The sequence below is a fragment of the Rhinoderma darwinii genome, unplaced genomic scaffold, assembly GCF_050947455.1.
Source record: "Rhinoderma darwinii isolate aRhiDar2 unplaced genomic scaffold, aRhiDar2.hap1 Scaffold_593, whole genome shotgun sequence".
Lineage (NCBI taxonomy): Eukaryota > Metazoa > Chordata > Amphibia > Anura > Rhinodermatidae > Rhinoderma > Rhinoderma darwinii.
Window position 1 is genome coordinate 137017 of NW_027464147.1, and position 27356 is coordinate 164372.

Here is a 27356-nt window from a genome sequence, read left to right on the forward strand (position 1 = left end):
TTGCTTGCCTACAAAGAGAGCAGCAATTTGGATTTGTTACTATGTTACCTAGAAGAATAACAAACTGTGCAAGGATGGAGGTTGTAGGAGCAAGGAGAAGTTGTCTGTAAAGTTGGTGGATGCCTATTTTCCATTTTGCAGTCCCTTGTCTCCCTCTTGTGGCCTCCTGGAGGCAACTAGCTGTGCAAAAAAAAGACAGCCTGGCGGCCGGCTGTTGCAGTGTTGCCCTCTCAGGCAACACTGAGTGACTGACTGAGCCTCACCGTCTTATATAAAGTTCAGACGGAACTTTGCACGTGTCATAGTGGAGCCCTCAGGATTCCAGAGCCAGCTTTCTGACATCATAATGGGGCCTCAGAGATAAAAGCCTGGGCCCAGGCAGTGTTGGTCAGTGCTGCTCAGCAGGCAGCACTGGACTGGACTGGATTACAGCTGATACAAGGTGTGAAGGAACAAGGGGTGGCTGTGGGCATGCACTTGCTGCCGCTGCCAGTGTTTATCTGCATGGCAGCAGGGCATTTGGGCGTTGCCAGGAAGGCGTTTTTATGTAGATTCCTCCTCTTTCAGCACTGCATTGTGGTGCAAGCAAAAGAAGCAAATCCTGTCTGGCTTCCTCTCCGGCCTTTATTCACCTCCCGTGTAGCTGTGAGTGTGTGAGCCTGCAGGGCCCCATGGAATTGCCTAGAAGTAGGCTGAATCGCTGCAAGGGCTGAACAGCAGTATCGGGCAGGCTCGGGCAACGCGCGGCCCGTTCGGGTTATCGCTTCTCGGCCTTTTGGCTAAGATCAAGTGTAGTATCTGTTCTTATCAGTTTAATATCTGATACGTCCCCTATCTGGGGACCATATATTAAATGGATTTTTAGAACAGGGAGATGGAAATAGAGCTTGCTCTGTCCACTCCACGCATTGACCTGGTATTGCAGTATTTCCAGGACCGGTGCACCCTTTCCTTATGTGTTGACTAAAAGCAGATTCCAAAAGTGTTTTTTGTCTTTGCTATTGTTTCTGTCTTTCTGAAGGGATCTCCCCTTTTGATCCCATTATTTCAACACCTGTTGGACAATGCATGAGTGATAATGAGCTCATTGATTAAATGCAATTAATGAATAGATTGCCACCTCTTGTTGTGTGTCGTCTGTGTTTCTGTGTTTCCGGCATTTCACATTGGAACACCTCATTCACCTTCCTTGTCTTCTCTCCGCCCTCCCTTTTAGATAAGTTAAAGAGCTGCACCTGAGCCAGCCACTGATTGATTGATTGATTGATTGATTGATTGATTGATTGATTGATTGATTGATTGATGCAGCACAACAGTCAAATAGTGGAGTGGAGTAGGGGAACAGCAAACAGCCAATAAAGCAGCCCGCCCGCTCGCCTGCCCGCCACAATGGACCTACCTGTGTACACTAGATGGATGTGATGGAATGTACTGTCGTCCCTACATTTCAAGAAGAAGTAAGAATTGCAGTTGCAACAAAGCCTTGCTTGCCTACAAAGAGAGCAGCAATTTGGATTTGTTACTATGTTACCTAGAAGAATAACAAACTGTGCAAGGATGGAGGTTGTAGGAGCAAGGAGAAGTTGTCTGTAAAGTTGGTGGATGCCTATTTTCCATTTTGCAGTCCCTTGTCTCCCTCTTGTGGCCTCCTGGAGGCAACTAGCTGTGCAAAAAAAAGACAGCCTGGCGGCCGGCTGTTGCAGTGTTGCCCTCTCAGGCAACACTGAGTGACTGACTGAGCCTCACCGTCTTATATAAAGTTCAGACGGAACTTTGCACGTGTCATAGTGGAGCCCTCAGGATTCCAGAGCCAGCTTTCTGACATCATAATGGGGCCTCAGAGATAAAAGCCTGGGCCCAGGCAGTGTTGGTCAGTGCTGCTCAGCAGGCAGCACTGGACTGGACTGGATTACAGCTGATACAAGGTGTGAAGGAACAAGGGGTGGCTGTGGGCATGCACTTGCTGCCGCTGCCAGTGTTTATCTGCATGGCAGCAGGGCATTTGGGCGTTGCCAGGAAGGCGTTTTTATGTAGATTCCTCCTCTTTCAGCACTGCATTGTGGTGCAAGCAAAAGAAGCAAATCCTGTCTGGCTTCCTCTCCGGCCTTTATTCACCTCCCGTGTAGCTGTGAGTGTGTGAGCCTGCAGGACCCCATGGAATTGCCTAGAAGTAGGCTGAATCGCTGCAAGGGCTGAACAGCAGTATCGGGCAGGCTCGGGCAACGCGCGGCCCGTTCGGGTTATCGCTTCTCGGCCTTTTGGCTAAGATCAAGTGTAGTATCTGTTCTTATCAGTTTAATATCTGATACGTCCCCTATCTGGGGACCATATATTAAATGGATTTTTAGAACAGGGAGATGGAAATAGAGCTTGCTCTGTCCACTCCACGCATTGACCTGGTATTGCAGTATTTCCAGGACCGGTGCACCCTTTCCTTATGTGTTGACTAAAAGCAGATTCCAAAAGTGTTTTTTGTCTTTGCTATTGTTTCTGTCTTTCTGAAGGGATCTCCCCTTTTAATCCCATTATTTCAACACCTGTTGGACAATGCATGAGTGATAATGAGCTCATTGATTAAATGCAATTAATGAATAGATTGCCACCTCTTGTTGTGTGTCGTCTGTGTTTCTGTGTTTCCGGCATTTCACATTGGAACACCTCATTCACCTTCCTTGTCTTCTCTCCGCCCTCCCTTTTAGGTAAGTTAAAGAGCTGCACCTGAGCCAGCCACTGATTGATTGATTGATTGATTGATTGATTGATTGATTGATTGATTGATTGATTGATGCAGCACAACAGTCAAATAGTGGAGTGGAGTAGGGGAACAGCAAACAGCCAATAAAGCAGCCCGCCCGCTCGCCTGCCCGCCACAATGGACCTACCTGTGTACACTAGATGGATGTGATGGAATGTACTGTCGTCCCTACATTTCAAGAAGAAGTAAGAATTGCAGTTGCAACAAAGCCTTGCTTGCCTACAAAGAGAGCAGCAATTTGGATTTGTTACTATGTTACCTAGAAGAATAACAAACTGTGCAAGTATGGAGGTTGTAGGAGCAAGGAGAAGTTGTCTGTAAAGTTGGTGGATGCCTATTTTCCATTTTGCAGTCCCTTGTCTCCCTCTTGTGGCCTCCTGGAGGCAACTAGCTGTGCAAAAAAAAGACAGCCTGGCGGCCGGCTGTTGCAGTGTTGCCCTCTCAGGCAACACTGAGTGACTGACTGAGCCTCACCGTCTTATATAAAGTTCAGACGGAACTTTGCACGTGTCATAGTGGAGCCCTCAGGATTCCAGAGCCAGCTTTCTGACATCATAATGGGGCCTCAGAGATAAAAGCCTGGGCCCAGGCAGTGTTGGTCAGTGCTGCTCAGCAGGCAGCACTGGACTGGACTGGATTACAGCTGATACAAGGTGTGAAGGAACAAGGGGTGGCTGTGGGCATGCACTTGCTGCCGCTGCCAGTGTTTATCTGCATGGCAGCAGGGCATTTGGGCGTTGCCAGGAAGGCGTTTTTATGTAGATTCCTCCTCTTTCAGCACTGCATTGTGGTGCAAGCAAAAGAAGCAAATCCTGTCTGGCTTCCTCTCCGGCCTTTATTCACCTCCCGTGTAGCTGTGAGTGTGTGAGCCTGCAGGGCCCCATGGAATTGCCTAGAAGTAGGCTGAATCGCTGCAAGGGCTGAACAGCAGTATCGGGCAGGCTCGGGCAACGCGCGGCCCGTTCGGGTTATCGCTTCTCGGCCTTTTGGCTAAGATCAAGTGTAGTATCTGTTCTTATCAGTTTAATATCTGATACGTCCCCTATCTGGGGACCATATATTAAATGGATTTTTAGAACAGGGAGATGGAAATAGAGCTTGCTCTGTCCACTCCACGCATTGACCTGGTATTGCAGTATTTCCAGGACCGGTGCACCCTTTCCTTATGTGTTGACTAAAAGCAGATTCCAAAAGTGTTTTTTGTCTTTGCTATTGTTTCTGTCTTTCTGAAGGGATCTCCCCTTTTAATCCCATTATTTCAACACCTGTTGGACAATGCATGAGTGATAATGAGCTCATTGATTAAATGCAATTAATGAATAGATTGCCACCTCTTGTTGTGTGTCGTCTGTGTTTCTGTGTTTCCGGCATTTCACATTGGAACACCTCATTCACCTTCCTTGTCTTCTCTCCGCCCTCCCTTTTAGGTAAGTTAAAGAGCTGCACCTGAGCCAGCCACTGATTGATTGATTGATTGATTGATTGATTGATTGATTGATTGATTGATTGATTGATTGATTGATGCAGCACAACAGTCAAATAGTGGAGTGGAGTAGGGGAACAGCAAACAGCCAATAAAGCAGCCCGCCCGCTCGCCTGCCCGCCACAATGGACCTACCTGTGTACACTAGATGGATGTGATGGAATGTACTGTCGTCCCTACATTTCAAGAAGAAGTAAGAATTGCAGTTGCAACAAAGCCTTGCTTGCCTACAAAGAGAGCAGCAATTTGGATTTGTTACTATGTTACCTAGAAGAATAACAAACTGTGCAAGGATGGAGGTTGTAGGAGCAAGGAGAAGTTGTCTGTAAAGTTGGTGGATGCCTATTTTCCATTTTGCAGTCCCTTGTCTCCCTCTTGTGCCCTCCTGGAGGCAACTAGCTGTGCAAAAAAAAGACAGCCTGGCGGCCGGCTGTTGCAGTGTTGCCCTCTCAGGCAACACTGAGTGACTGACTGAGCCTCACCGTCTTATATAAAGTTCAGACGGAACTTTGCACGTGTCATAGTGGAGCCCTCAGGATTCCAGAGCCAGCTTTCTGACATCATAATGGGGCCTCAGAGATAAAAGCCTGGGCCCAGGCAGTGTTGGTCAGTGCTGCTCAGCAGGCAGCACTGGACTGGACTGGATTACAGCTGATACAAGGTGTGAAGGAACAAGGGGTGGCTGTGGGCATGCACTTGCTGCCGCTGCCAGTGTTTATCTGCATGGCAGCAGGGCATTTGGGCGTTGCCAGGAAGGCGTTTTTATGTAGATTCCTCCTCTTTCAGCACTGCATTGTGGTGCAAGCAAAAGAAGCAAATCCTGTCTGGCTTCCTCTCCGGCCTTTATTCACCTCCCGTGTAGCTGTGAGTGTGTGAGCCTGCAGGGCCCCATGGAATTGCCTAGAAGTAGGCTGAATCGCTGCAAGGGCTGAACAGCAGTATCGGGCAGGCTCGGGCAACGCGCGGCCCGTTCGGGTTATCGCTTCTCGGCCTTTTGGCTAAGATCAAGTGTAGTATCTGTTCTTATCAGTTTAATATCTGATACGTCCCCTATCTGGGGACCATATATTAAATGGATTTTTAGAACAGGGAGATGGAAATAGAGCTTGCTCTGTCCACTCCACGCATTGACCTGGTATTGCAGTATTTCCAGGACCGGTGCACCCTTTCCTTATGTGTTGACTAAAAGCAGATTCCAAAAGTGTTTTTTGTCTTTGCTATTGTTTCTGTCTTTCTGAAGGGATCTCCCCTTTTAATCCCATTATTTCAACACCTGTCGGACAATGCATGAGTGATAATGAGCTCATTGATTAAATGCAATTAATGAATAGATTGCCACCTCTTGTTGTGTGTCGTCTGTGTTTCTGTGTTTCCGGCATTTCACATTGGAACACCTCATTCACCTTCCTTGTCTTCTCTCCGCCCTCCCTTTTAGGTAAGTTAAAGAGCTGCACCTGAGCCAGCCACTGATTGATTGATTGATTGATTGATTGATTGATTGATTGATTGATTGATGCAGCACAACAGTCAAATAGTGGAGTGGAGTAGGGGAACAGCAAACAGCCAATAAAGCAGCCCGCCCGCTCGCCTGCCCGCCACAATGGACCTACCTGTGTACACTAGATGGATGTGATGGAATGTACTGTCGTCCCTACATTTCAAGAAGAAGTAAGAATTGCAGTTGCAACAAAGCCTTGCTTGCCTACAAAGAGAGCAGCAATTTGGATTTGTTACTATGTTACCTAGAAGAATAACAAACTGTGCAAGGATGGAGGTTGTAGGAGCAAGGAGAAGTTGTCTGTAAAGTTGGTGGATGCCTATTTTCCATTTTGCAGTCCCTTGTCTCCCTCTTGTGGCCTCCTGGAGGCAACTAGCTGTGCAAAAAAAAGACAGCCTGGCGGCCGGCTGTTGCAGTGTTGCCCTCTCAGGCAACACTGAGTGACTGACTGAGCCTCACCGTCTTATATAAAGTTCAGACGGAACTTTGCACGTGTCATAGTGGAGCCCTCAGGATTCCAGAGCCAGCTTTCTGACATCATAATGGGGCCTCAGAGATAAAAGCCTGGGCCCAGGCAGTGTTGGTCAGTGCTGCTCAGCAGGCAGCACTGGACTGGACTGGATTACAGCTGATACAAGGTGTGAAGGAACAAGGGGTGGCTGTGGGCATGCACTTGCTGCCGCTGCCAGTGTTTATCTGCATGGCAGCAGGGCATTTGGGCGTTGCCAGGAAGGCGTTTTTATGTAGATTCCTCCTCTTTCAGCACTGCATTGTGGTGCAAGCAAAAGAAGCAAATCCTGTCTGGCTTCCTCTCCGGCCTTTATTCACCTCCCGTGTAGCTGTAAGTGTGTGAGCCTGCAGGGCCCCATGGAATTGCCTAGAAGTAGGCTGAATCGCTGCAAGGGCTGAACAGCAGTATCGGGCAGGCTCGGGCAACGCGCGGCCCGTTCGGGTTATCGCTTCTCGGCCTTTTGGCTAAGATCAAGTGTAGTATCTGTTCTTATCAGTTTAATATCTGATACGTCCCCTATCTGGGGACCATATATTAAATGGATTTTTAGAACAGGGAGATGGAAATAGAGCTTGCTCTGTCCACTCCACGCATTGACCTGGTATTGCAGTATTTCCAGGACCGGTGCACCCTTTCCTTATGTGTTGACTAAAAGCAGATTCCAAAAGTGTTTTTTGTCTTTGCTATTGTTTCTGTCTTTCTGAAGGGATCTCCCCTTTTAATCCCATTATTTCAACACCTGTTGGACAATGCATGAGTGATAATGAGCTCATTGATTAAATGCAATTAATGAATAGATTGCCACCTCTTGTTGTGTGTCGTCTGTGTTTCTGTGTTTCCGGCATTTCACATTGGAACACCTCATTCACCTTCCTTGTCTTCTCTCCGCCCTCCCTTTTAGGTAAGTTAAAGAGCTGCACCTGAGCCAGCCACTGATTGATTGATTGATTGATTGATTGATTGATTGATTGATGCAGCACAACAGTCAAATAGTGGAGTGGAGTAGGGGAACAGCAAACAGCCAATAAAGCAGCCCGCCCGCTCGCCTGCCCGCCACAATGGACCTACCTGTGTACACTAGATGGATGTGATGGAATGTACTGTCGTCCCTACATTTCAAGAAGAAGTAAGAATTGCAGTTGCAACAAAGCCTTGCTTGCCTACAAAGAGAGCAGCAATTTGGATTTGTTACTATGTTACCTAGAAGAATAACAAACTGTGCAAGGATGGAGGTTGTAGGAGCAAGGAGAAGTTGTCTGTAAAGTTGGTGGATGCCTATTTTCCATTTTGCAGTCCCTTGTCTCCCTCTTGTGGCCTCCTGGAGGCAACTAGCTGTGCAAAAAAAAGACAGCCTGGCGGCCGGCTGTTGCAGTGTTGCCCTCTCAGGCAACACTGAGTGACTGACTGAGCCTCACCGTCTTATATAAAGTTCAGACGGAACTTTGCACGTGTCATAGTGGAGCCCTCAGGATTCCAGAGCCAGCTTTCTGACATCATAATGGGGCCTCAGAGATAAAAGCCTGGGCCCAGGCAGTGTTGGTCAGTGCTGCTCAGCAGGCAGCACTGGACTGGACTGGATTACAGCTGATACAAGGTGTGAAGGAACAAGGGGTGGCTGTGGGCATGCACTTGCTGCCGCTGCCAGTGTTTATCTGCATGGCAGCAGGGCATTTGGGCGTTGCCAGGAAGGCGTTTTTATGTAGATTCCTCCTCTTTCAGCACTGCATTGTGGTGCAAGCAAAAGAAGCAAATCCTGTCTGGCTTCCTCTCCGGCCTTTATTCACCTCCCGTGTAGCTGTGAGTGTGTGAGCCTGCAGGGCCCCATGGAATTGCCTAGAAGTAGGCTGAATCGCTGCAAGGGCTGAACAGCAGTATCGGGCAGGCTCGGGCAACGCGCGGCCCGTTCGGGTTATCGCTTCTCGGCCTTTTGGCTAAGATCAAGTGTAGTATCTGTTCTTATCAGTTTAATATCTGATACGTCCCCTATCTGGGGACCATATATTAAATGGATTTTTAGAACAGGGAGATGGAAATAGAGCTTGCTCTGTCCACTCCACGCATTGACCTGGTATTGCAGTATTTCCAGGACCGGTGCACCCTTTCCTTATGTGTTGACTAAAAGCAGATTCCAAAAGTGTTTTTTGTCTTTGCTATTGTTTCTGTCTTTCTGAAGGGATCTCCCCTTTTAATCCCATTATTTCAACACCTGTTGGACAATGCATGAGTGATAATGAGCTCATTGATTAAATGCAATTAATGAATAGATTGCCACCTCTTGTTGTGTGTCGTCTGTGTTTCTGTGTTTCCGGCATTTCACATTGGAACACCTCATTCACCTTCCTTGTCTTCTCTCCGCCCTCCCTTTTAGGTAAGTTAAAGAGCTGCACCTGAGCCAGCCACTGATTGATTGATTGATTGATTGATTGATTGATTGATTGATTGATTGATTGATTGATTGATGCAGCACAACAGTCAAATAGTGGAGTGGAGTAGGGGAACAGCAAACAGCCAATAAAGCAGCCCGCCCGCTCGCCTGCCCGCCACAATGGACCTACCTGTGTACACTAGATGGATGTGATGGAATGTACTGTCGTCCCTACATTTCAAGAAGAAGTAAGAATTGCAGTTGCAACAAAGCCTTGCTTGCCTACAAAGAGAGCAGCAATTTGGATTTGTTACTATGTTACCTAGAAGAATAACAAACTGTGCAAGGATGGAGGTTGTAGGAGCAAGGAGAAGTTGTCTGTAAAGTTGGTGGATGCCTATTTTCCATTTTGCAGTCCCTTGTCTCCCTCTTGTGCCCTCCTGGAGGCAACTAGCTGTGCAAAAAAAAGACAGCCTGGCGGCCGGCTGTTGCAGTGTTGCCCTCTCAGGCAACACTGAGTGACTGACTGAGCCTCACCGTCTTATATAAAGTTCAGACGGAACTTTGCACGTGTCATAGTGGAGCCCTCAGGATTCCAGAGCCAGCTTTCTGACATCATAATGGGGCCTCAGAGATAAAAGCCTGGGCCCAGGCAGTGTTGGTCAGTGCTGCTCAGCAGGCAGCACTGGACTGGACTGGATTACAGCTGATACAAGGTGTGAAGGAACAAGGGGTGGCTGTGGGCATGCACTTGCTGCCGCTGCCAGTGTTTATCTGCATGGCAGCAGGGCATTTGGGCGTTGCCAGGAAGGCGTTTTTATGTAGATTCCTCCTCTTTCAGCACTGCATTGTGGTGCAAGCAAAAGAAGCAAATCCTGTCTGGCTTCCTCTCCGGCCTTTATTCACCTCCCGTGTAGCTGTGAGTGTGTGAGCCTGCAGGGCCCCATGGAATTGCCTAGAAGTAGGCTGAATCGCTGCAAGGGCTGAACAGCAGTATCGGGCAGGCTCGGGCAACGCGCGGCCCGTTCGGGTTATCGCTTCTCGGCCTTTTGGCTAAGATCAAGTGTAGTATCTGTTCTTATCAGTTTAATATCTGATACGTCCCCTATCTGGGGACCATATATTAAATAGATTTTTAGAACAGGGAGATGGAAATAGAGCTTGCTCTGTCCACTCCACGCATTGACCTGGTATTGCAGTATTTCCAGGACCGGTGCACCCTTTCCTTATGTGTTGACTAAAAGCAGATTCCAAAAGTGTTTTTTGTCTTTGCTATTGTTTCTGTCTTTCTGAAGGGATCTCCCCTTTTAATCCCATTATTTCAACACCTGTTGGACAATGCATGAGTGATAATGAGCTCATTGATTAAATGCAATTAATGAATAGATTGCCACCTCTTGTTGTGTGTCGTCTGTGTTTCTGTGTTTCCGGCATTTCACATTGGAACACCTCATTCACCTTCCTTGTCTTCTCTCCGCCCTCCCTTTTAGGTAAGTTAAAGAGCTGCACCTGAGCCAGCCACTGATTGATTGATTGATTGATTGATTGATTGATTGATTGATTGATTGATTGATGCAGCACAACAGTCAAATAGTGGAGTGGAGTAGGGGAACAGCAAACAGCCAATAAAGCAGCCCGCCCGCTCGCCTGCCCGCCACAATGGACCTACCTGTGTACACTAGATGGATGTGATGGAATGTACTGTCGTCCCTACATTTCAAGAAGAAGTAAGAATTGCAGTTGCAACAAAGCCTTGCTTGCCTACAAAGAGAGCAGCAATTTGGATTTGTTACTATGTTACCTAGAAGAATAACAAACTGTGCAAGGATGGAGGTTGTAGGAGCAAGGAGAAGTTGTCTGTAAAGTTGGTGGATGCCTATTTTCCATTTTGCAGTCCCTTGTCTCCCTCTTGTGGCCTCCTGGAGGCAACTAGCTGTGCAAAAAAAAGACAGCCTGGCGGCCGGCTGTTGCAGTGTTGCCCTCTCAGGCAACACTGAGTGACTGACTGAGCCTCACCGTCTTATATAAAGTTCAGACGGAACTTTGCACGTGTCATAGTGGAGCCCTCAGGATTCCAGAGCCAGCTTTCTGACATCATAATGGGGCCTCAGAGATAAAAGTCTGGGCCCAGGCAGTGTTGGTCAGTGCTGCTCAGCAGGCAGCACTGGACTGGACTGGATTACAGCTGATACAAGGTGTGAAGGAACAAGGGGTGGCTGTGGGCATGCACTTGCTGCCGCTGCCAGTGTTTATCTGCATGGCAGCAGGGCATTTGGGCGTTGCCAGGAAGGCGTTTTTATGTAGATTCCTCCTCTTTCAGCACTGCATTGTGGTGCAAGCAAAAGAAGCAAATCCTGTCTGGCTTCCTCTCCGGCCTTTATTCACCTCCCGTGTAGCTGTGAGTGTGTGAGCCTGCAGGGCCCCATGGAATTGCCTAGAAGTAGGCTGAATCGCTGCAAGGGCTGAACAGCAGTATCGGGCAGGCTCGGGCAACGCGCGGCCCGTTCGGGTTATCGCTTCTCGGCCTTTTGGCTAAGATCAAGTGTAGTATCTGTTCTTATCAGTTTAATATCTGATACGTCCCCTATCTGGGGACCATATATTAAATGGATTTTTAGAACAGGGAGATGGAAATAGAGCTTGCTCTGTCCACTCCACGCATTGACCTGGTATTGCAGTATTTCCAGGACCGGTGCACCCTTTCCTTATGTGTTGACTAAAAGCAGATTCCAAAAGTGTTTTTTGTCTTTGCTATTGTTTCTGTCTTTCTGAAGGGATCTCCCCTTTTAATCCCATTATTTCAACACCTGTTGGACAATGCATGAGTGATAATGAGCTCATTGATTAAATGCAATTAATGAATAGATTGCCACCTCTTGTTGTGTGTCGTCTGTGTTTCTGTGTTTCCGGCATTTCACATTGGAACACCTCATTCACCTTCCTTGTCTTCTCTCCGCCCTCCCTTTTAGGTAAGTTAAAGAGCTGCACCTGAGCCAGCCACTTGATTGATTGATTGATTGATTGATTGATTGATTGATTGATGCAGCACAACAGTCAAATAGTGGAGTGGAGTAGGGGAACAGCAAACAGCCAATAAAGCAGCCCGCCCGCTCGCCTGCCCGCCACAATGGACCTACCTGTGTACACTAGATGGATGTGATGGAATGTACTGTCGTCCCTACATTTCAAGAAGAAGTAAGAATTGCAGTTGCAACAAAGCCTTGCTTGCCTACAAAGAGAGCAGCAATTTGGATTTGTTACTATGTTACCTAGAAGAATAACAAACTGTGCAAGGATGGAGGTTGTAGGAGCAAGGAGAAGTTGTCTGTAAAGTTGGTGGATGCCTATTTTCCATTTTGCAGTCCCTTGTCTCCCTCTTGTGGCCTCCTGGAGGCAACTAGCTGTGCAAAAAAAAGACAGCCTGGCGGCCGGCTGTTGCAGTGTTGCCCTCTCAGGCAACACTGAGTGACTGACTGAGCCTCACCGTCTTATATAAAGTTCAGACGGAACTTTGCACGTGTCATAGTGGAGCCCTCAGGATTCCAGAGCCAGCTTTCTGACATCATAATGGGGCCTCAGAGATAAAAGCCTGGGCCCAGGCAGTGTTGGTCAGTGCTGCTCAGCAGGCAGCACTGGACTGGACTGGATTACAGCTGATACAAGGTGTGAAGGAACAAGGGGTGGCTGTGGGCATGCACTTGCTGCCGCTGCCAGTGTTTATCTGCATGGCAGCAGGGCATTTGGGCGTTGCCAGGAAGGCGTTTTTATGTAGATTCCTCCTCTTTCAGCACTGCATTGTGGTGCAAGCAAAAGAAGCAAATCCTGTCTGGCTTCCTCTCCGGCCTTTATTCACCTCCCGTGTAGCTGTGAGTGTGTGAGCCTGCAGGGCCCCATGGAATTGCCTAGAAATAGGCTGAATCGCTGCAAGGGCTGAACAGCAGTATCGGGCAGGCTCGGGCAACGCGCGGCCCGTTCGGGTTATCGCTTCTCGGCCTTTTGGCTAAGATCAAGTGTAGTATCTGTTCTTATCAGTTTAATATCTGATACGTCCCCTATCTGGGGACCATATATTAAATGGATTTTTAGAACAGGGAGATGGAAATAGAGCTTGCTCTGTCCACTCCACGCATTGACCTGGTATTGCAGTATTTCCAGGACCGGTGCACCCTTTCCTTATGTGTTGACTAAAAGCAGATTCCAAAAGTGTTTTTTGTCTTTGCTATTGTTTCTGTCTTTCTGAAGGGATCTCCCCTTTTAATCCCATTATTTCAACACCTGTTGGACAATGCATGAGTGATAATGAGCTCATTGATTAAATGCAATTAATGAATAGATTGCCACCTCTTGTTGTGTGTCGTCTGTGTTTCTGTGTTTCCGGCATTTCACATTGGAACACCTCATTCACCTTCCTTGTCTTCTCTCCGCCCTCCCTTTTAGGTAAGTTAAAGAGCTGCACCTGAGCCAGCCACTGATTGATTGATTGATTGATTGATTGATTGATTGATTGATTGATTGATTGATTGATTGATGCAGCACAACAGTCAAATAGTGGAGTGGAGTAGGGGAACAGCAAACAGCCAATAAAGCAGCCCGCCCGCTCACCTGCCCGCCACAATGGACCTACCTGTGTACACTAGATGGATGTGATGGAATGTACTGTCGTCCCTACATTTCAAGAAGAAGTAAGAATTGCAGTTGCAACAAAGCCTTGCTTGCCTACAAAGAGAGCAGCAATTTGGATTTGTTACTATGTTACCTAGAAGAATAACAAACTGTGCAAGGATGGAGGTTGTAGGAGCAAGGAGAAGTTGTCTGTAAAGTTGGTGGATGCCTATTTTCCATTTTGCAGTCCCTTGTCTCCCTCTTGTGGCCTCCTGGAGGCAACTAGCTGTGCAAAAAAAAGACAGCCTGGCGGCCGGCTGTTGCAGTGTTGCCCTCTCAGGCAACACTGAGTGACTGACTGAGCCTCACCGTCTTATATAAAGTTCAGACGGAACTTTGCACGTGTCATAGTGGAGCCCTCAGGATTCCAGAGCCAGCTTTCTGACATCATAATGGGGCCTCAGAGATAAAAGCCTGGGCCCAGGCAGTGTTGGTCAGTGCTGCTCAGCAGGCAGCACTGGACTGGACTGGATTACAGCTGATACAAGGTGTGAAGGAACAAGGGGTGGCTGTGGGCATGCACTTGCTGCCGCTGCCAGTGTTTATCTGCATGGCAGCAGGGCATTTGGGCGTTGCCAGGAAGGCGTTTTTATGTAGATTCCTCCTCTTTCAGCACTGCATTGTGGTGCAAGCAAAAGAAGCAAATCCTGTCTGGCTTCCTCTCCGGCCTTTATTCACCTCCCGTGTAGCTGTGAGTGTGTGAGCCTGCAGGGCCCCATGGAATTGCCTAGAAGTAGGCTGAATCGCTGCAAGGGCTGAACAGCAGTATCGGGCAGGCTCGGGCAACGCGCGGCCCGTTCGGGTTATCGCTTCTCGGCCTTTTGGCTAAGATCAAGTGTAGTATCTGTTCTTATCAGTTTAATATCTGATACGTCCCCTATCTGGGGACCATATATTAAATGGATTTTTAGAACAGGGAGATGGAAATAGAGCTTGCTCTGTCCACTCCACGCATTGACCTGGTATTGCAGTATTTCCAGGACCGGTGCACCCTTTCCTTATGTGTTGACTAAAAGCAGATTCCAAAAGTGTTTTTTGTCTTTGCTATTGTTTCTGTCTTTCTGAAGGGATCTCCCCTTTTAATCCCATTATTTCAACACCTGTTGGACAATGCATGAGTGATAATGAGCTCATTGATTAAATGCAATTAATGAATAGATTGCCACCTCTTGTTGTGTGTCGTCTGTGTTTCTGTGTTTCCGGCATTTCACATTGGAACACCTCATTCACCTTCCTTGTCTTCTCTCCGCCCTCCCTTTTAGGTAAGTTAAAGAGCTGCACCTGAGCCAGCCACTGATTGATTGATTGATTGATTGATTGATTGATTGATTGATTGATGCAGCACAACAGTCAAATAGTGGAGTGGAGTAGGGGAACAGCAAACAGCCAGTAAAGCAGCCCGCCCGCTCGCCTGCCCGCCACAATGGACCTACCTGTGTACACTAGATGGATGTGATGGAATGTACTGTCGTCCCTACATTTCAAGAAGAAGTAAGAATTGCAGTTGCAACAAAGCCTTGCTTGCCTACAAAGAGAGCAGCAATTTGGATTTGTTACTATGTTACCTAGAAGAATAACAAACTGTGCAAGGATGGAGGTTGTAGGAGCAAGGAGAAGTTGTCTGTAAAGTTGGTGGATGCCTATTTTCCATTTTGCAGTCCCTTGTCTCCCTCTTGTGGCCTCCTGGAGGCAACTAGCTGTGCAAAAAAAAGACAGCCTGGCGGCCGGCTGTTGCAGTGTTGCCCTCTCAGGCAACACTGAGTGACTGACTGAGCCTCACCGTCTTATATAAAGTTCAGACGGAACTTTGCACGTGTCATAGTGGAGCCCTCAGGATTCCAGAGCCAGCTTTCTGACATCATAATGGGGCCTCAGAGATAAAAGCCTGGGCCCAGGCAGTGTTGGTCAGTGCTGCTCAGCAGGCAGCACTGGACTGGACTGGATTACAGCTGATACAAGGTGTGAAGGAACAAGGGGTGGCTGTGGGCATGCACTTGCTGCCGCTGCCAGTGTTTATCTGCATGGCAGCAGGGCATTTGGGCGTTGCCAGGAAGGCGTTTTTATGTAGATTCCTCCTCTTTCAGCACTGCATTGTGGTGCAAGCAAAAGAAGCAAATCCTGTCTGGCTTCCTCTCCGGCCTTTATTCACCTCCCGTGTAGCTGTGAGTGTGTGAGCCTGCAGGGCCCCATGGAATTGCCTAGAAGTAGGCTGAATCGCTGCAAGGGCTGAACAGCAGTATCGGGCAGGCTCGGGCAACGCGCGGCCCGTTCGGGTTATCGCTTCTCGGCCTTTTGGCTAAGATCAAGTGTAGTATCTGTTCTTATCAGTTTAATATCTGATACGTCCCCTATCTGGGGACCATATATTAAATGGATTTTTAGAACAGGGAGATGGAAATAGAGCTTGCTCTGTCCACTCCACGCATTGACCTGGTATTGCAGTATTTCCAGGACCGGTGCACCCTTTCCTTATGTGTTGACTAAAAGCAGATTCCAAAAGTGTTTTTTGTCTTTGCTATTGTTTCTGTCTTTCTGAAGGGATCTCCCCTTTTAATCCCATTATTTCAACACCTGTTGGACAATGCATGAGTGATAATGAGCTCATTGATTAAATGCAATTAATGAATAGATTGCCACCTCTTGTTGTGTGTCGTCTGTGTTTCTGTGTTTCCGGCATTTCACATTGGAACACCTCATTCACCTTCCTTGTCTTCTCTCCGCCCTCCCTTTTAGGGTAAGTTAAAGAGCTGCACCTGAGCCAGCCACTGATTGATTGATTGATTGATTGATTGATTGATTGATTGATTGATTGATTGATTGATTGATTGATGCAGCACAACAGTCAAATAGTGGAGTGGAGTAGGGGAACAGCAAACAGCCAATAAAGCAGCCCGCCCGCTCGCCTGCCCGCCACAATGGACCTACCTGTGTACACTAGATGGATGTGATGGAATGTACTGTCGTCCCTACATTTCAAGAAGAAGTAAGAATTGCAGTTGCAACAAAGCCTTGCTTGCCTACAAAGAGAGCAGCAATTTGGATTTGTTACTATGTTACCTAGAAGAATAACAAACTGTGCAAGGATGGAGGTTGTAGGAGCAAGGAGAAGTTGTCTGTAAAGTTGGTGGATGCCTATTTTCCATTTTGCAGTCCCTTGTCTCCCTCTTGTGGCCTCCTGGAGGCAACTAGCTGTGCAAAAAAAAGACAGCCTGGCGGCCGGCTGTTGCAGTGTTGCCCTCTCAGGCAACACTGAGTGACTGACTGAGCCTCACCGTCTTATATAAAGTTCAGACGGAACTTTGCACGTGTCATAGTGGAGCCCTCAGGATTCCAGAGCCAGCTTTCTGACATCATAATGGGGCCTCAGAGATAAAAGCCTGGGCCCAGGCAGTGTTGGTCAGTGCTGCTCAGCAGGCAGCACTGGACTGGACTGGATTACAGCTGATACAAGGTGTGAAGGAACAAGGGGTGGCTGTGGGCATGCACTTGCTGCCGCTGCCAGTGTTTATCTGCATGGCAGCAGGGCATTTGGGCGTTGCCAGGAAGGCGTTTTTATGTAGATTCCTCCTCTTTCAGCACTGCATTGTGGTGCAAGCAAAAGAAGCAAATCCTGTCTGGCTTCCTCTCCGGCCTTTATTCACCTCCCGTGTAGCTGTGAGTGTGTGAGCCTGCAGGGCCCCATGGAATTGCCTAGAAGTAGGCTGAATCGCTGCAAGGGCTGAACAGCAGTATCGGGCAGGCTCGGGCAACGCGCGGCCCGTTCGGGTTATCGCTTCTCGGCCTTTTGGCTAAGATCAAGTGTAGTATCTGTTCTTATCAGTTTAATATCTGATACGTCCCCTATCTGGGGACCATATATTAAATGGATTTTTAGAACAGGGAGATGGAAATAGAGCTTGCTCTGTCCACTCCACGCATTGACCTGGTATTGCAGTATTTCCAGGACCGGTGCACCCTTTCCTTATGTGTTGACTAAAAGCAGATTCCAAAAGTGTTTTTTGTCTTTGCTATTGTTTCTGTCTTTCTGAAGGGATCTCCCCTTTTAATCCCATTATTTCAACACCTGTTGGACAATGCATGAGTGATAATGAGCTCATTGATTAAATGCAATTAATGAATAGATTGCCACCTCTTGTTGTGTGTCGTCTGTGTTTCTGTGTTTCCGGCATTTCACATTGGAACACCTCATTCACCTTCCTTGTCTTCTCTCCGCCCTCCCTTTTAGGTAAGTTAAAGAGCTGCACCTGAGCCAGCCACTGATTGATTGATTGATTGATTGATTGATTGATTGATTGATTGATTGATTGATTGATGCAGCACAACAGTCAAATAGTGGAGTGGAGTAGGGGAACAGCAAACAGCCAATAAAGCAGCCCGCCCGCTCGCCTGCCCGCCACAATGGACCTACCTGTGTACACTAGATGGATGTGATGGAATGTACTGTCGTCCCTACATTTCAAGAAGAAGTAAGAATTGCAGTTGCAACAAAGCCTTGCTTGCCTACAAAGAGAGCAGCAATTTGGATTTGTTACTATGTTACCTAGAAGAATAACAAACTGTGCAAGGATGGAGGTTGTAGGAGCAAGGAGAAGTTGTCTGTAAAGTTGGTGGATGCCTATTTTCCATTTTGCAGTCCCTTGTGTCCCTCTTGTGGCCTCCTGGAGGCAACTAGCTGTGCAAAAAAAAAGACAGCCTGGCGGCCGGCTGTTGCAGTGTTGCCCTCTCAGGCAACACTGAGTGACTGACTGAGCCTCACCGTCTTATATAAAGTTCAGACGGAACTTTGCACGTGTCATAGTGGAGCCCTCAGGATTCCAGAGCCAGCTTTCTGACATCATAATGGGGCCTCAGAGATAAAAGCCTGGGCCCAGGCAGTGTTGGTCAGTGCTGCTCAGCAGGCAGCACTGGACTGGACTGGATTACAGCTGATACAAGGTGTGAAGGAACAAGGGGTGGCTGTGGGCATGCACTTGCTGCCGCTGCCAGTGTTTATCTGCATGGCAGCAGGGCATTTGGGCGTTGCCAGGAAGGCGTTTTTATGTAGATTCCTCCTCTTTCAGCACTGCATTGTGGTGCAAGCAAAAGAAGCAAATCCTGTCTGGCTTCCTCTCCGGCCTTTTCTCACCTCCCGTGTAGCTGTGAGTGTGTGAGCCTGCAGGGCCCCATGGAATTGCCTAGAAGTAGGCTGAATCGCTGCAAGGGCTGAACAGCAGTATCGGGCAGGCTCGGGCAACGCGCGGCCCGTTCGGGTTATCGCTTCTCGGCCTTTTGGCTAAGATCAAGTGTAGTATCTGTTCTTATCAGTTTAATATCTGATACGTCCCCTATCTGGGGACCATATATTAAATGGATTTTTAGAACAGGGAGATGGAAATAGAGCTTGCTCTGTCCACTCCACGCATTGACCTGGTATTGCAGTATTTCCAGGACCGGTGCACCCTTTCCTTATGTGTTGACTAAAAGCAGATTCCAAAAGTGTTTTTTGTCTTTGCTATTGTTTCTGTCTTTCTGAAGGGATCTCCCCTTTTAATCCCATTATTTCAACACCTGTTGGACAATGCATGAGTGATAATGAGCTCATTGATTAAATGCAATTAATGAATAGATTGCCACCTCTTGTTGTGTGTCGTCTGTGTTTCTGTGTTTCCGGCATTTCACATTGGAACACCTCATTCACCTTCCTTGTCTTCTCTCCGCCCTCCCTTTTAGGTAAGTTAAAGAGCTGCACCTGAGCCAGCCACTGATTGATTGATTGATTGATTGATTGATTGATTGATTGATTGATTGATTGATTGATTGATTGATTGATTGATTGATGCAGCACAACAGTCAAATAGTGGAGTGGAGTAGGGGAACAGCAAACAGCCAATAAAGCAGCCCGCCCGCTCACCTGCCCGCCACAATGGACCTACCTGTGTACACTAGATGGATGTGATGGAATGTACTGTCGTCCCTACATTTCAAGAAGAAGTAAGAATTGCAGTTGCAACAAAGCCTTGCTTGCCTACAAAGAGAGCAGCAATTTGGATTTGTTACTATGTTACCTAGAAGAATAACAAACTGTGCAAGGATGGAGGTTGTAGGAGCAAGGAGAAGTTGTCTGTAAAGTTGGTGGATGCCTATTTTCCATTTTGCAGTCCCTTGTCTCCCTCTTGTGGCCTCCTGGAGGCAACTAGCTGTGCAAAAAAAAGACAGCCTGGCGGCCGGCTGTTGCAGTGTTGCCCCTCTCAGGCAACACTGAGTGACTGACTGAGCCTCACCGTCTTATATAAAGTTCAGACGGAACTTTGCACGTGTCATAGTGGAGCCCTCAGGATTCCAGAGCCAGCTTTCTGACATCATAATGGGGCCTCAGAGATAAAAGCCTGGGCCAAGGCAGTGTTGGTCAGTGCTGCTCAGCAGGCAGCACTGGACTGGACTGGATTACAGCTGATACAAGGTGTGAAGGAACAAGGGGTGGCTGTGGGCATGCACTTGCTGCCGCTGCCAGTGTTTATCTGCATGGCAGCAGGGCATTTGGGCGTTGCCAGGAAGGCGTTTTTATGTAGATTCCTCCTCTTTCAGCACTGCATTGTGGTGCAAGCAAAAGAAGCAAATCCTGTCTGGCTTCCTCTCCGGCCTTTATTCACCTCCCGTGTAGCTGTGAGTGTGTGAGCCTGCAGGGCCCCATGGAATTGCCTAGAAGTAGGCTGAATCGCTGCAAGGGCTGAACAGCAGTATCGGGCAGGCTCGGGCAACGCGCGGCCCGTTCGGGTTATCGCTTCTCGGCCTTTTGGCTAAGATCAAGTGTAGTATCTGTTCTTATCAGTTTAATATCTGATACGTCCCCTATCTGGGGACCATATATTAAATGGATTTTTAGAACAGGGAGATGGAAATAGAGCTTGCTCTGTCCACTCCACGCATTGACCTGGTATTGCAGTATTTCCAGGACCGGTGCACCCTTTCCTTATGTGTTGACTAAAAGCAGATTCCAAAAGTGTTTTTTGTCTTTGCTATTGTTTCTGTCTTTCTGAAGGGATCTCCCCTTTTAATCCCATTATTTCAACACCTGTTGGACAATGCATGAGTGATAATGAGCTCATTGATTAAATGCAATTAATGAATAGATTGCCACCTCTTGTTGTGTGTCGTCTTTGTTTCTGTGTTTCCGGCATTTCACATTGGAACACCTCATTCACCTTCCTTGTCTTCTCTCCGCCCTCCCTTTTAGGTAAGTTACAAGAGCTGCACCTGAGCCAGCCACTGATTGATTGATTGATTGATTGATTGATTGATTGATTGATTGATTGATTGATGCAGCACAACAGTCAAATAGTGGAGTGGAGTAGGGGAACAGCAAACAGCCAATAAAGCAGCCCGCCCGCTCGCCTGCCCGCCACAATGGACCTACCTGTGTACACTAGATGGATGTGATGGAATGTACTGTCGTCCCTACATTTCAAGAAGAAGTAAGAATATGCAGTTGCAACAAAGCCTTGCTTGCCTACAAAGAGAGCAGCAATTTGGATTTGTTACTATGTTACCTAGAAGAATAACAAACTGTGCAAGGATGGAGGTTGTAGGAGCAAGGAGAAGTTGTCTGTAAAGTTGGTGGAATGCCTATTTTCCATTTTGCAGTCCCTTGTCTCCCTCTTGTGGCCTCCTGGAGGCAACTAGCTGTGCAAAAAAAAGACAGCCTGGCGGCCGGCTGTTGCAGTGTTGCCCTCTCAGGCAACACTGAGTGACTGACTGAGCCTCACCGTCTTATATAAAGTTCAGACGGAACTTTGCACGTGGTCATAGTGGAGCCCTCAGGATTCCAGAGCCAGCTTTCTGACATCATAATGGGGCCTCAGAGATAAAAGCCTGGGCCCAGGCAGTGTTGGTCAGTGCTGCTCAGCAGGCAGCACTGGACTGGACTGGATTACAGCTGATACAAGGTGTGAAGGAACAAGGGGTGGCTGTGGGCATGCACTTGCTGCCGCTGCCAGTGTTTATCTGCATGGCAGCAGGGCATTTGGGCGTTGCCAGGAAGGCGTTTTTATGTAGATTCCTCCTCTTTCAGCACTGCATTGTGGTGCAAGCAAAAGAAGCAAATCCTGTCTGGCTTCCTCTCCGGCCTTTATTCACCTCCCGTGTAGCTGTGAGTGTGTGAGCCTGCAGGGCCCCATGGAATTGCCTAGAAGTAGGCTGAATCGCTGCAAGGGCTGAACAGCAGTATCGGGCAGGCTCGGGCAACGCGCGGCCCGTTCGGGTTATCGCTTCTCGGCCTTTTGGCTAAGATCAAGTGTAGTATCTGTTCTTATCCATTTAATATATGGTCCCCAGATATGGGGACGTATCAGATATTAAACTGATAAGAAGGGAGATGGAAATAGAGCTTGCTCTGTCCACTCCACGCATTGACCTGGTATTGCAGTATTTCCAGGACCGGTGCACCCTTTCCTTATGTGTTGACTAAAAGCAGATTCCAAAAGTGTTTTTTGTCTTTGCTATTGTTTCTGTCTTTCTGAAGGGATCTCCCCTTTTAATCCCATTATTTCAACACCTGTTGGACAATGCATGAGTGATAATGAGCTCATTGATTAAATGCAATTAATGAATAGATTGCCACCTCTTGTTGTGTGTCGTCTGTGTTTCTGTGTTTCCGGCATTTCACATTGGAACACCTCATTCACCTTCCTTGTCTTCTCTCCGCCCTCCCTTTTAGGTAAGTTAAAGAGCTGCACCTGAGCCAGCCACTGATTGATTGATTGATTGATTGATTGATTGATTGATTGATTGATTGATTGATTGATTGATTGATGCAGCACAACAGTCAAATAGTGGAGTGGAGTAGGGGAACAGCAAACAGCCAATAAAGCAGCCCGCCCGCTCGCCTGCCCGCCACAATGGACCTACCTGTGTACACTAGATGGATGTGATGGAATGTACTGTCGTCCCTACATTTCAAGAAGAAGTAAGAATTGCAGTTGCAACAAAGCCTTGCTTGCCTACAAAGAGAGCAGCAATTTGGATTTATTACTATGTTACCTAGAAGAATAACAAACTGTGCAAGGATGGAGGTTGTAGGAGCAAGGAGAAGTTGTCTGTAAAGTTGGTGGATGCCTATTTTCCATTTTGCAGTCCCTTGTCTCCCTCTTGTGGCCTCCTGGAGGCAACTAGCTGTGCAAAAAAAAGACAGCCTGGCGGCCGGCTGTTGCAGTGTTGCCCTCTCAGGCAACACTGAGTGACTGACTGAGCCTCACCGTCTTATATAAAGTTCAGACGGAACTTTGCACGTGTCATAGTGGAGCCCTCAGGATTCCAGAGCCAGCTTTCTGACATCATAATGGGGCCTCAGAGATAAAAGCCTGGGCCCAGGCAGTGTTGGTCAGTGCTGCTCAGCAGGCAGCACTGGACTGGACTGGATTACAGCTGATACAAGGTGTGAAGGAACAAGGGGTGGCTGTGGGCATGCACTTGCTGCCGCTGCCAGTGTTTATCTGCATGGCAGCAGGGCATTTGGGCGTTGCCAGGAAGGCGTTTTTATGTAGATTCCTCCTCTTTCAGCACTGCATTGTGGTGCAAGCAAAAGAAGCAAATCCTGTCTGGCTTCCTCTCCGGCCTTTATTCACCTCCCGTGTAGCTGTGAGTGTGTGAGCCTGCAGGGCCCCATGGAATTGCCTAGAAGTAGGCTGAATCGCTGCAAGGGCTGAACAGCAGTATCGGGCAGGCTCGGGCAACGCGCGGCCCGTTCGGGTTATCGCTTCTCGGCCTTTTGGCTAAGATCAAGTGTAGTATCTGTTCTTATCAGTTTAATATCTGATACGTCCCCTATCTGGGGACCATATATTAAATGGATTTTTAGAACAGGGAGATGGAAATAGAGCTTGCTCTGTCCACTCCACGCATTGACCTGGTATTGCAGTATTTCCAGGACCGGTGCACCCTTTCCTTATGTGTTGACTAAAAGCAGATTCCAAAAGTGTTTTTTGTCTTTGCTATTGTTTCTGTCTTTCTGAAGGGATCTCCCCTTTTAATCCCATTATTTCAACACCTGTTGGACAATGCATGAGTGATAATGAGCTCATTGATTAAATGCAATTAATGAATAGATTGCCACCTCTTGTTGTGTGTCGTCTGTGTTTCTGTGTTTCCGGCATTTCACATTGGAACACCTCATTCACCTTCCTTGTCTTCTCTCCGCCCTCTCTTTTAGGTAAGTTAAAGAGCTGCACCTGAGCCAGCCACTGATTGATTGATTGATTGATTGATTGATTGATTGATTGATTGATTGATGCAGCACAACAGTCAAATAGTGGAGTGGAGTAGGGGAACAGCAAACAGCCAATAAAGCAGCCCGCCCGCTCGCCTGCCCGCCACAATGGACCTACCTGTGTACACTAGATGGATGTGATGGAATGTACTGTCGTCCCTACATTTCAAGAAGAAGTAAGAATTGCAGTTGCAACAAAGCCTTGCTTGCCTACAAAGAGAGCAGCAATTTGGATTTGTTACTATGTTACCTAGAAGAATAACAAACTGTGCAAGGATGGAGGTTGTAGGAGCAAGGAGAAGTTGTCTGTAAAGTTGGTGGATGCCTATTTTCCATTTTGCAGTCCCTTGTCTCCCTCTTGTGGCCTCCTGGAGGCAACTAGCTGTGCAAAAAAAAGACAGCCTGGCGGCCGGCTGTTGCAGTGTTGCCCTCTCAGGCAACACTGAGTGACTGACTGAGCCTCACCGTCTTATATAAAGTTCAGACGGAACTTTGCACGTGTCATAGTGGAGCCCTCAGGATTCCAGAGCCAGCTTTCTGACATCATAATGGGGCCTCAGAGATAAAAGCCTGGGCCCAGGCAGTGTTGGTCAGTGCTGCTCAGCAGGCAGCACTGGACTGGACTGGATTACAGCTGATACAAGGTGTGAAGGAACAAGGGGTGGCTGTGGGCATGCACTTGCTGCCGCTGCCAGTGTTTATCTGCATGGCAGCAGGGCATTTGGGCGTTGCCAGGAAGGCGTTTTTATGTAGATTCCTCCTCTTTCAGCACTGCATTGTGGTGCAAGCAAAAGAAGCAAATCCTGTCTGGCTTCCTCTCCGGCCTTTATTCACCTCCCGTGTAGCTGTGAGTGTGTGAGCCTGCAGGGCCCCATGGAATTGCCTAGAAGTAGGCTGAATCGCTGCAAGGGCTGAACAGCAGTATCGGGCAGGCTCGGGCAACGCGCGGCCCGTTCGGGTTATCGCTTCTCGGCCTTTTGGCTAAGATCAAGTGTAGTATCTGTTCTTATCAGTTTAATATCTGATACGTCCCCTATCTGGGGACCATATATTAAATGGATTTTTAGAACAGGGAGATGGAAATAGAGCTTGCTCTGTCCACTCCACGCATTGACCTGGTATTGCAGTATTTCCAGGACCGGTGCACCCTTTCCTTATGTGTTGACTAAAAGCAGATTCCAAAAGTGTTTTTTGTCTTTGCTATTGTTTCTGTCTTTCTGAAGGGATCTCCCCTTTTAATCCCATTATTTCAACACCTGTTGGACAATGCATGAGTGATAATGAGCTCATTGATTAAATGCAATTAATGAATAGATTGCCACCTCTTGTTGTGTGTCGTCTGTGTTTCTGTGTTTCCGGCATTTCACATTGGAACACCTCATTCACCTTCCTTGTCTTCTCTCCGCCCTCCCTTTTAGGTAAGTTAAAGAGCTGCACCTGAGCCAGCCACTGATTGATTGATTGATTGATTGATTGATTGATTGATTGATTGATTGATTGATTGATTGATTGATGCAGCACAACAGTCAAATAGTGGAGTGGAGTAGGGGAACAGCAAACAGCCAATAAAGCAGCCCGCCCGCTCGCCTGCCCGCCACAATGGACCTACCTGTGTACACTAGATGGATGTGATGGAATGTACTGTCGTCCCTACATTTCAAGAAGAAGTAAGAATTGCAGTTGCAACAAAGCCTTGCTTGCCTACAAAGAGAGCAGCAATTTGGATTTGTTACTATGTTACCTAGAAGAATAACAAACTGTGCAAGGATGGAGGTTGTAGGAGCAAGGAGAAGTTGTCTGTAAAGTTGGTGGATGCCTATTTTCCATTTTGCAGTCCCTTGTCTCCCTCTTGTGGCCTCCTGGAGGCAACTAGCTGTGCAAAAAAAAGACAGCCTGGCGGCCGGCTGTTGCAGTGTTGCCCTCTCAGGCAACACTGAGTGACTGACTGAGCCTCACCGTCTTATATAAAGTTCAGACGGAACTTTGCACGTGTCATAGTGGAGCCCTCAGGATTCCAGAGCCAGCTTTCTGACATCATAATGGGGCCTCAGAGATAAAAGCCTGGGCCCAGGCAGTGTTGGTCAGTGCTGCTCAGCAGGCAGCACTGGACTGGACTGGATTACAGCTGATACAAGGTGTGAAGGAACAAGGGGTGGCTGTGGGCATGCACTTGCTGCCGCTGCCAGTGTTTATCTGCATGGCAGCAGGGCATTTGGGCGTTGCCAGGAAGGCGTTTTTATGTAGATTCCTCCTCTTTCAGCACTGCATTGTGGTGCAAGCAAAAGAAGCAAATCCTGTCTGGCTTCCTCTCCGGCCTTTATTCACCTCCCGTGTAGCTGTGAGTGTGTGAGCCTGCAGGGCCCCATGGAATTGCCTAGAAGTAGGCTGAATCGCTGCAAGGGCTGAACAGCAGTATCGGGCAGGCTCGGGCAACGCGCGGCCCGTTCGGGTTATCGCTTCTCGGCCTTTTGGCTAAGATCAAGTGTAGTATCTGTTCTTATCAGTTTAATATCTGATACGTCCCCTATCTGGGGACCATATATTAAATAGATTTTTAGAACAGGGAGATGGAAATAGAGCTTGCTCTGTCCACTCCACGCATTGACCTGGTATTGCAGTATTTCCAGGACCGGTGCACCCTTTCCTTATGTGTTGACTAAAAGCAGATTCCAAAAGTGTTTTTTGTCTTTGCTATTGTTTCTGTCTTTCTGAAGGGATCTCCCCTTTTAATCCCATTATTTCAACACCTGTTGGACAATGCATGAGTGATAATGAGCTCATTGATTAAATGCAATTAATGAATAGATTGCCACCTCTTGTTGTGTGTCGTCTGTGTTTCTGTGTTTCCGGCATTTCACATTGGAACACCTCATTCACCTTCCTTGTCTTCTCTCCGCCCTCCCTTTTAGGTAAGTTAAAGAGCTGCACCTGAGCCAGCCACTGATTGATTGATTGATTGATTGATTGATTGATTGATTGATTGATTGATTGATTGATTGATTGATGCAGCACAACAGTCAAATAGTGGAGTGGAGTAGGGGAACAGCAAACAGCCAATAAAGCAGCCCGCCCGCTCGCCTGCCCGCCACAATGGACCTACCTGTGTACACTAGATGGATGTGATGGAATGTACTGTCGTCCCTACATTTCAAGAAGAAGTAAGAATTGCAGTTGCAACAAAGCCTTGCTTGCCTACAAAGAGAGCAGCAATTTGGATTTGTTACTATGTTACCTAGAAGAATAACAAACTGTGCAAGGATGGAGGTTGTAGGAGCAAGGAGAAGTTGTCTGTAAAGTTGGTGGATGCCTATTTTCCATTTTGCAGTCCCTTGTCTCCCTCTTGTGGCCTCCTGGAGGCAACTAGCTGTGCAAAAAAAAGACAGCCTGGCGGCCGGCTGTTGCAGTGTTGCCCTCTCAGGCAACACTGAGTGACTGACTGAGCCTCACCGTCTTATATAAAGTTCAGACGGAACTTTGCACGTGTCATAGTGGAGCCCTCAGGATTCCAGAGCCAGCTTTCTGACATCATAATGGGGCCTCAGAGATAAAAGCCTGGGCCCAGGCAGTGTTGGTCAGTGCTGCTCAGCAGGCAGCACTGGACTGGACTGGATTACAGCTGATACAAGGTGTGAAGGAACAAGGGGTGGCTGTGGGCATGCACTTGCTGCCGCTGCCAGTGTTTATCTGCATGGCAGCAGGGCATTTGGGCGTTGCCAGGAAGGCGTTTTTATGTAGATTCCTCCTCTTTCAGCACTGCATTGTGGTGCAAGCAAAAGAAGCAAATCCTGTCTGGCTTCCTCTCCGGCCTTTATTCACCTCCCGTGTAGCTGTGAGTGTGTGAG

General features: G+C 47.8%; 18 non-coding genes across 18 annotated transcripts; all 18 read left to right on the forward strand.

The window, feature by feature from the left end:
- Positions 1-759: 759 nt before the first annotated feature.
- On the forward strand, positions 760-950 carry LOC142724883 (U2 spliceosomal RNA). Its single transcript, XR_012876351.1, has one exon. It is a non-coding gene; the product is annotated as a U2 spliceosomal RNA (small nuclear RNA).
- Positions 951-2242: 1292 nt separating this feature from the next.
- On the forward strand, positions 2243-2433 carry LOC142724884 (U2 spliceosomal RNA). Its single transcript, XR_012876352.1, has one exon. It is a non-coding gene; the product is annotated as a U2 spliceosomal RNA (small nuclear RNA).
- A 1292-nt stretch (positions 2434-3725) lies between these two features.
- Positions 3726-3916, forward strand: LOC142724885 (U2 spliceosomal RNA). The gene has a single exon (XR_012876353.1). It is a non-coding gene; the product is annotated as a U2 spliceosomal RNA (small nuclear RNA).
- A 1300-nt stretch (positions 3917-5216) lies between these two features.
- On the forward strand, positions 5217-5407 carry LOC142724887 (U2 spliceosomal RNA). Its single transcript, XR_012876354.1, has one exon. It is a non-coding gene; the product is annotated as a U2 spliceosomal RNA (small nuclear RNA).
- Positions 5408-6691: 1284 nt separating this feature from the next.
- Positions 6692-6882, forward strand: LOC142724889 (U2 spliceosomal RNA). The gene has a single exon (XR_012876356.1). It is a non-coding gene; the product is annotated as a U2 spliceosomal RNA (small nuclear RNA).
- Positions 6883-8158: 1276 nt separating this feature from the next.
- LOC142724890 (U2 spliceosomal RNA) lies at positions 8159-8349 on the forward strand. Its single transcript, XR_012876357.1, has one exon. It is a non-coding gene; the product is annotated as a U2 spliceosomal RNA (small nuclear RNA).
- A 1296-nt stretch (positions 8350-9645) lies between these two features.
- LOC142724936 (U2 spliceosomal RNA) lies at positions 9646-9836 on the forward strand. The gene has a single exon (XR_012876399.1). It is a non-coding gene; the product is annotated as a U2 spliceosomal RNA (small nuclear RNA).
- Positions 9837-11124: 1288 nt separating this feature from the next.
- On the forward strand, positions 11125-11315 carry LOC142724891 (U2 spliceosomal RNA). Its single transcript, XR_012876358.1, has one exon. It is a non-coding gene; the product is annotated as a U2 spliceosomal RNA (small nuclear RNA).
- Positions 11316-12592: 1277 nt separating this feature from the next.
- On the forward strand, positions 12593-12783 carry LOC142724892 (U2 spliceosomal RNA). The gene has a single exon (XR_012876359.1). It is a non-coding gene; the product is annotated as a U2 spliceosomal RNA (small nuclear RNA).
- A 1296-nt stretch (positions 12784-14079) lies between these two features.
- On the forward strand, positions 14080-14270 carry LOC142724893 (U2 spliceosomal RNA). The gene has a single exon (XR_012876360.1). It is a non-coding gene; the product is annotated as a U2 spliceosomal RNA (small nuclear RNA).
- A 1280-nt stretch (positions 14271-15550) lies between these two features.
- Positions 15551-15741, forward strand: LOC142724894 (U2 spliceosomal RNA). Its single transcript, XR_012876361.1, has one exon. It is a non-coding gene; the product is annotated as a U2 spliceosomal RNA (small nuclear RNA).
- Positions 15742-17042: 1301 nt separating this feature from the next.
- Positions 17043-17233, forward strand: LOC142724895 (U2 spliceosomal RNA). The gene has a single exon (XR_012876362.1). It is a non-coding gene; the product is annotated as a U2 spliceosomal RNA (small nuclear RNA).
- A 1293-nt stretch (positions 17234-18526) lies between these two features.
- Positions 18527-18717, forward strand: LOC142724896 (U2 spliceosomal RNA). The gene has a single exon (XR_012876363.1). It is a non-coding gene; the product is annotated as a U2 spliceosomal RNA (small nuclear RNA).
- Positions 18718-20030: 1313 nt separating this feature from the next.
- On the forward strand, positions 20031-20221 carry LOC142724898 (U2 spliceosomal RNA). Its single transcript, XR_012876364.1, has one exon. It is a non-coding gene; the product is annotated as a U2 spliceosomal RNA (small nuclear RNA).
- A 1292-nt stretch (positions 20222-21513) lies between these two features.
- LOC142724906 (U2 spliceosomal RNA) lies at positions 21514-21700 on the forward strand. The gene has a single exon (XR_012876372.1). It is a non-coding gene; the product is annotated as a U2 spliceosomal RNA (small nuclear RNA).
- Positions 21701-23000: 1300 nt separating this feature from the next.
- LOC142724899 (U2 spliceosomal RNA) lies at positions 23001-23191 on the forward strand. Its single transcript, XR_012876365.1, has one exon. It is a non-coding gene; the product is annotated as a U2 spliceosomal RNA (small nuclear RNA).
- A 1284-nt stretch (positions 23192-24475) lies between these two features.
- LOC142724901 (U2 spliceosomal RNA) lies at positions 24476-24666 on the forward strand. Its single transcript, XR_012876367.1, has one exon. It is a non-coding gene; the product is annotated as a U2 spliceosomal RNA (small nuclear RNA).
- Positions 24667-25966: 1300 nt separating this feature from the next.
- LOC142724948 (U2 spliceosomal RNA) lies at positions 25967-26157 on the forward strand. Its single transcript, XR_012876410.1, has one exon. It is a non-coding gene; the product is annotated as a U2 spliceosomal RNA (small nuclear RNA).
- Positions 26158-27356: the final 1199 nt, after the last annotated feature.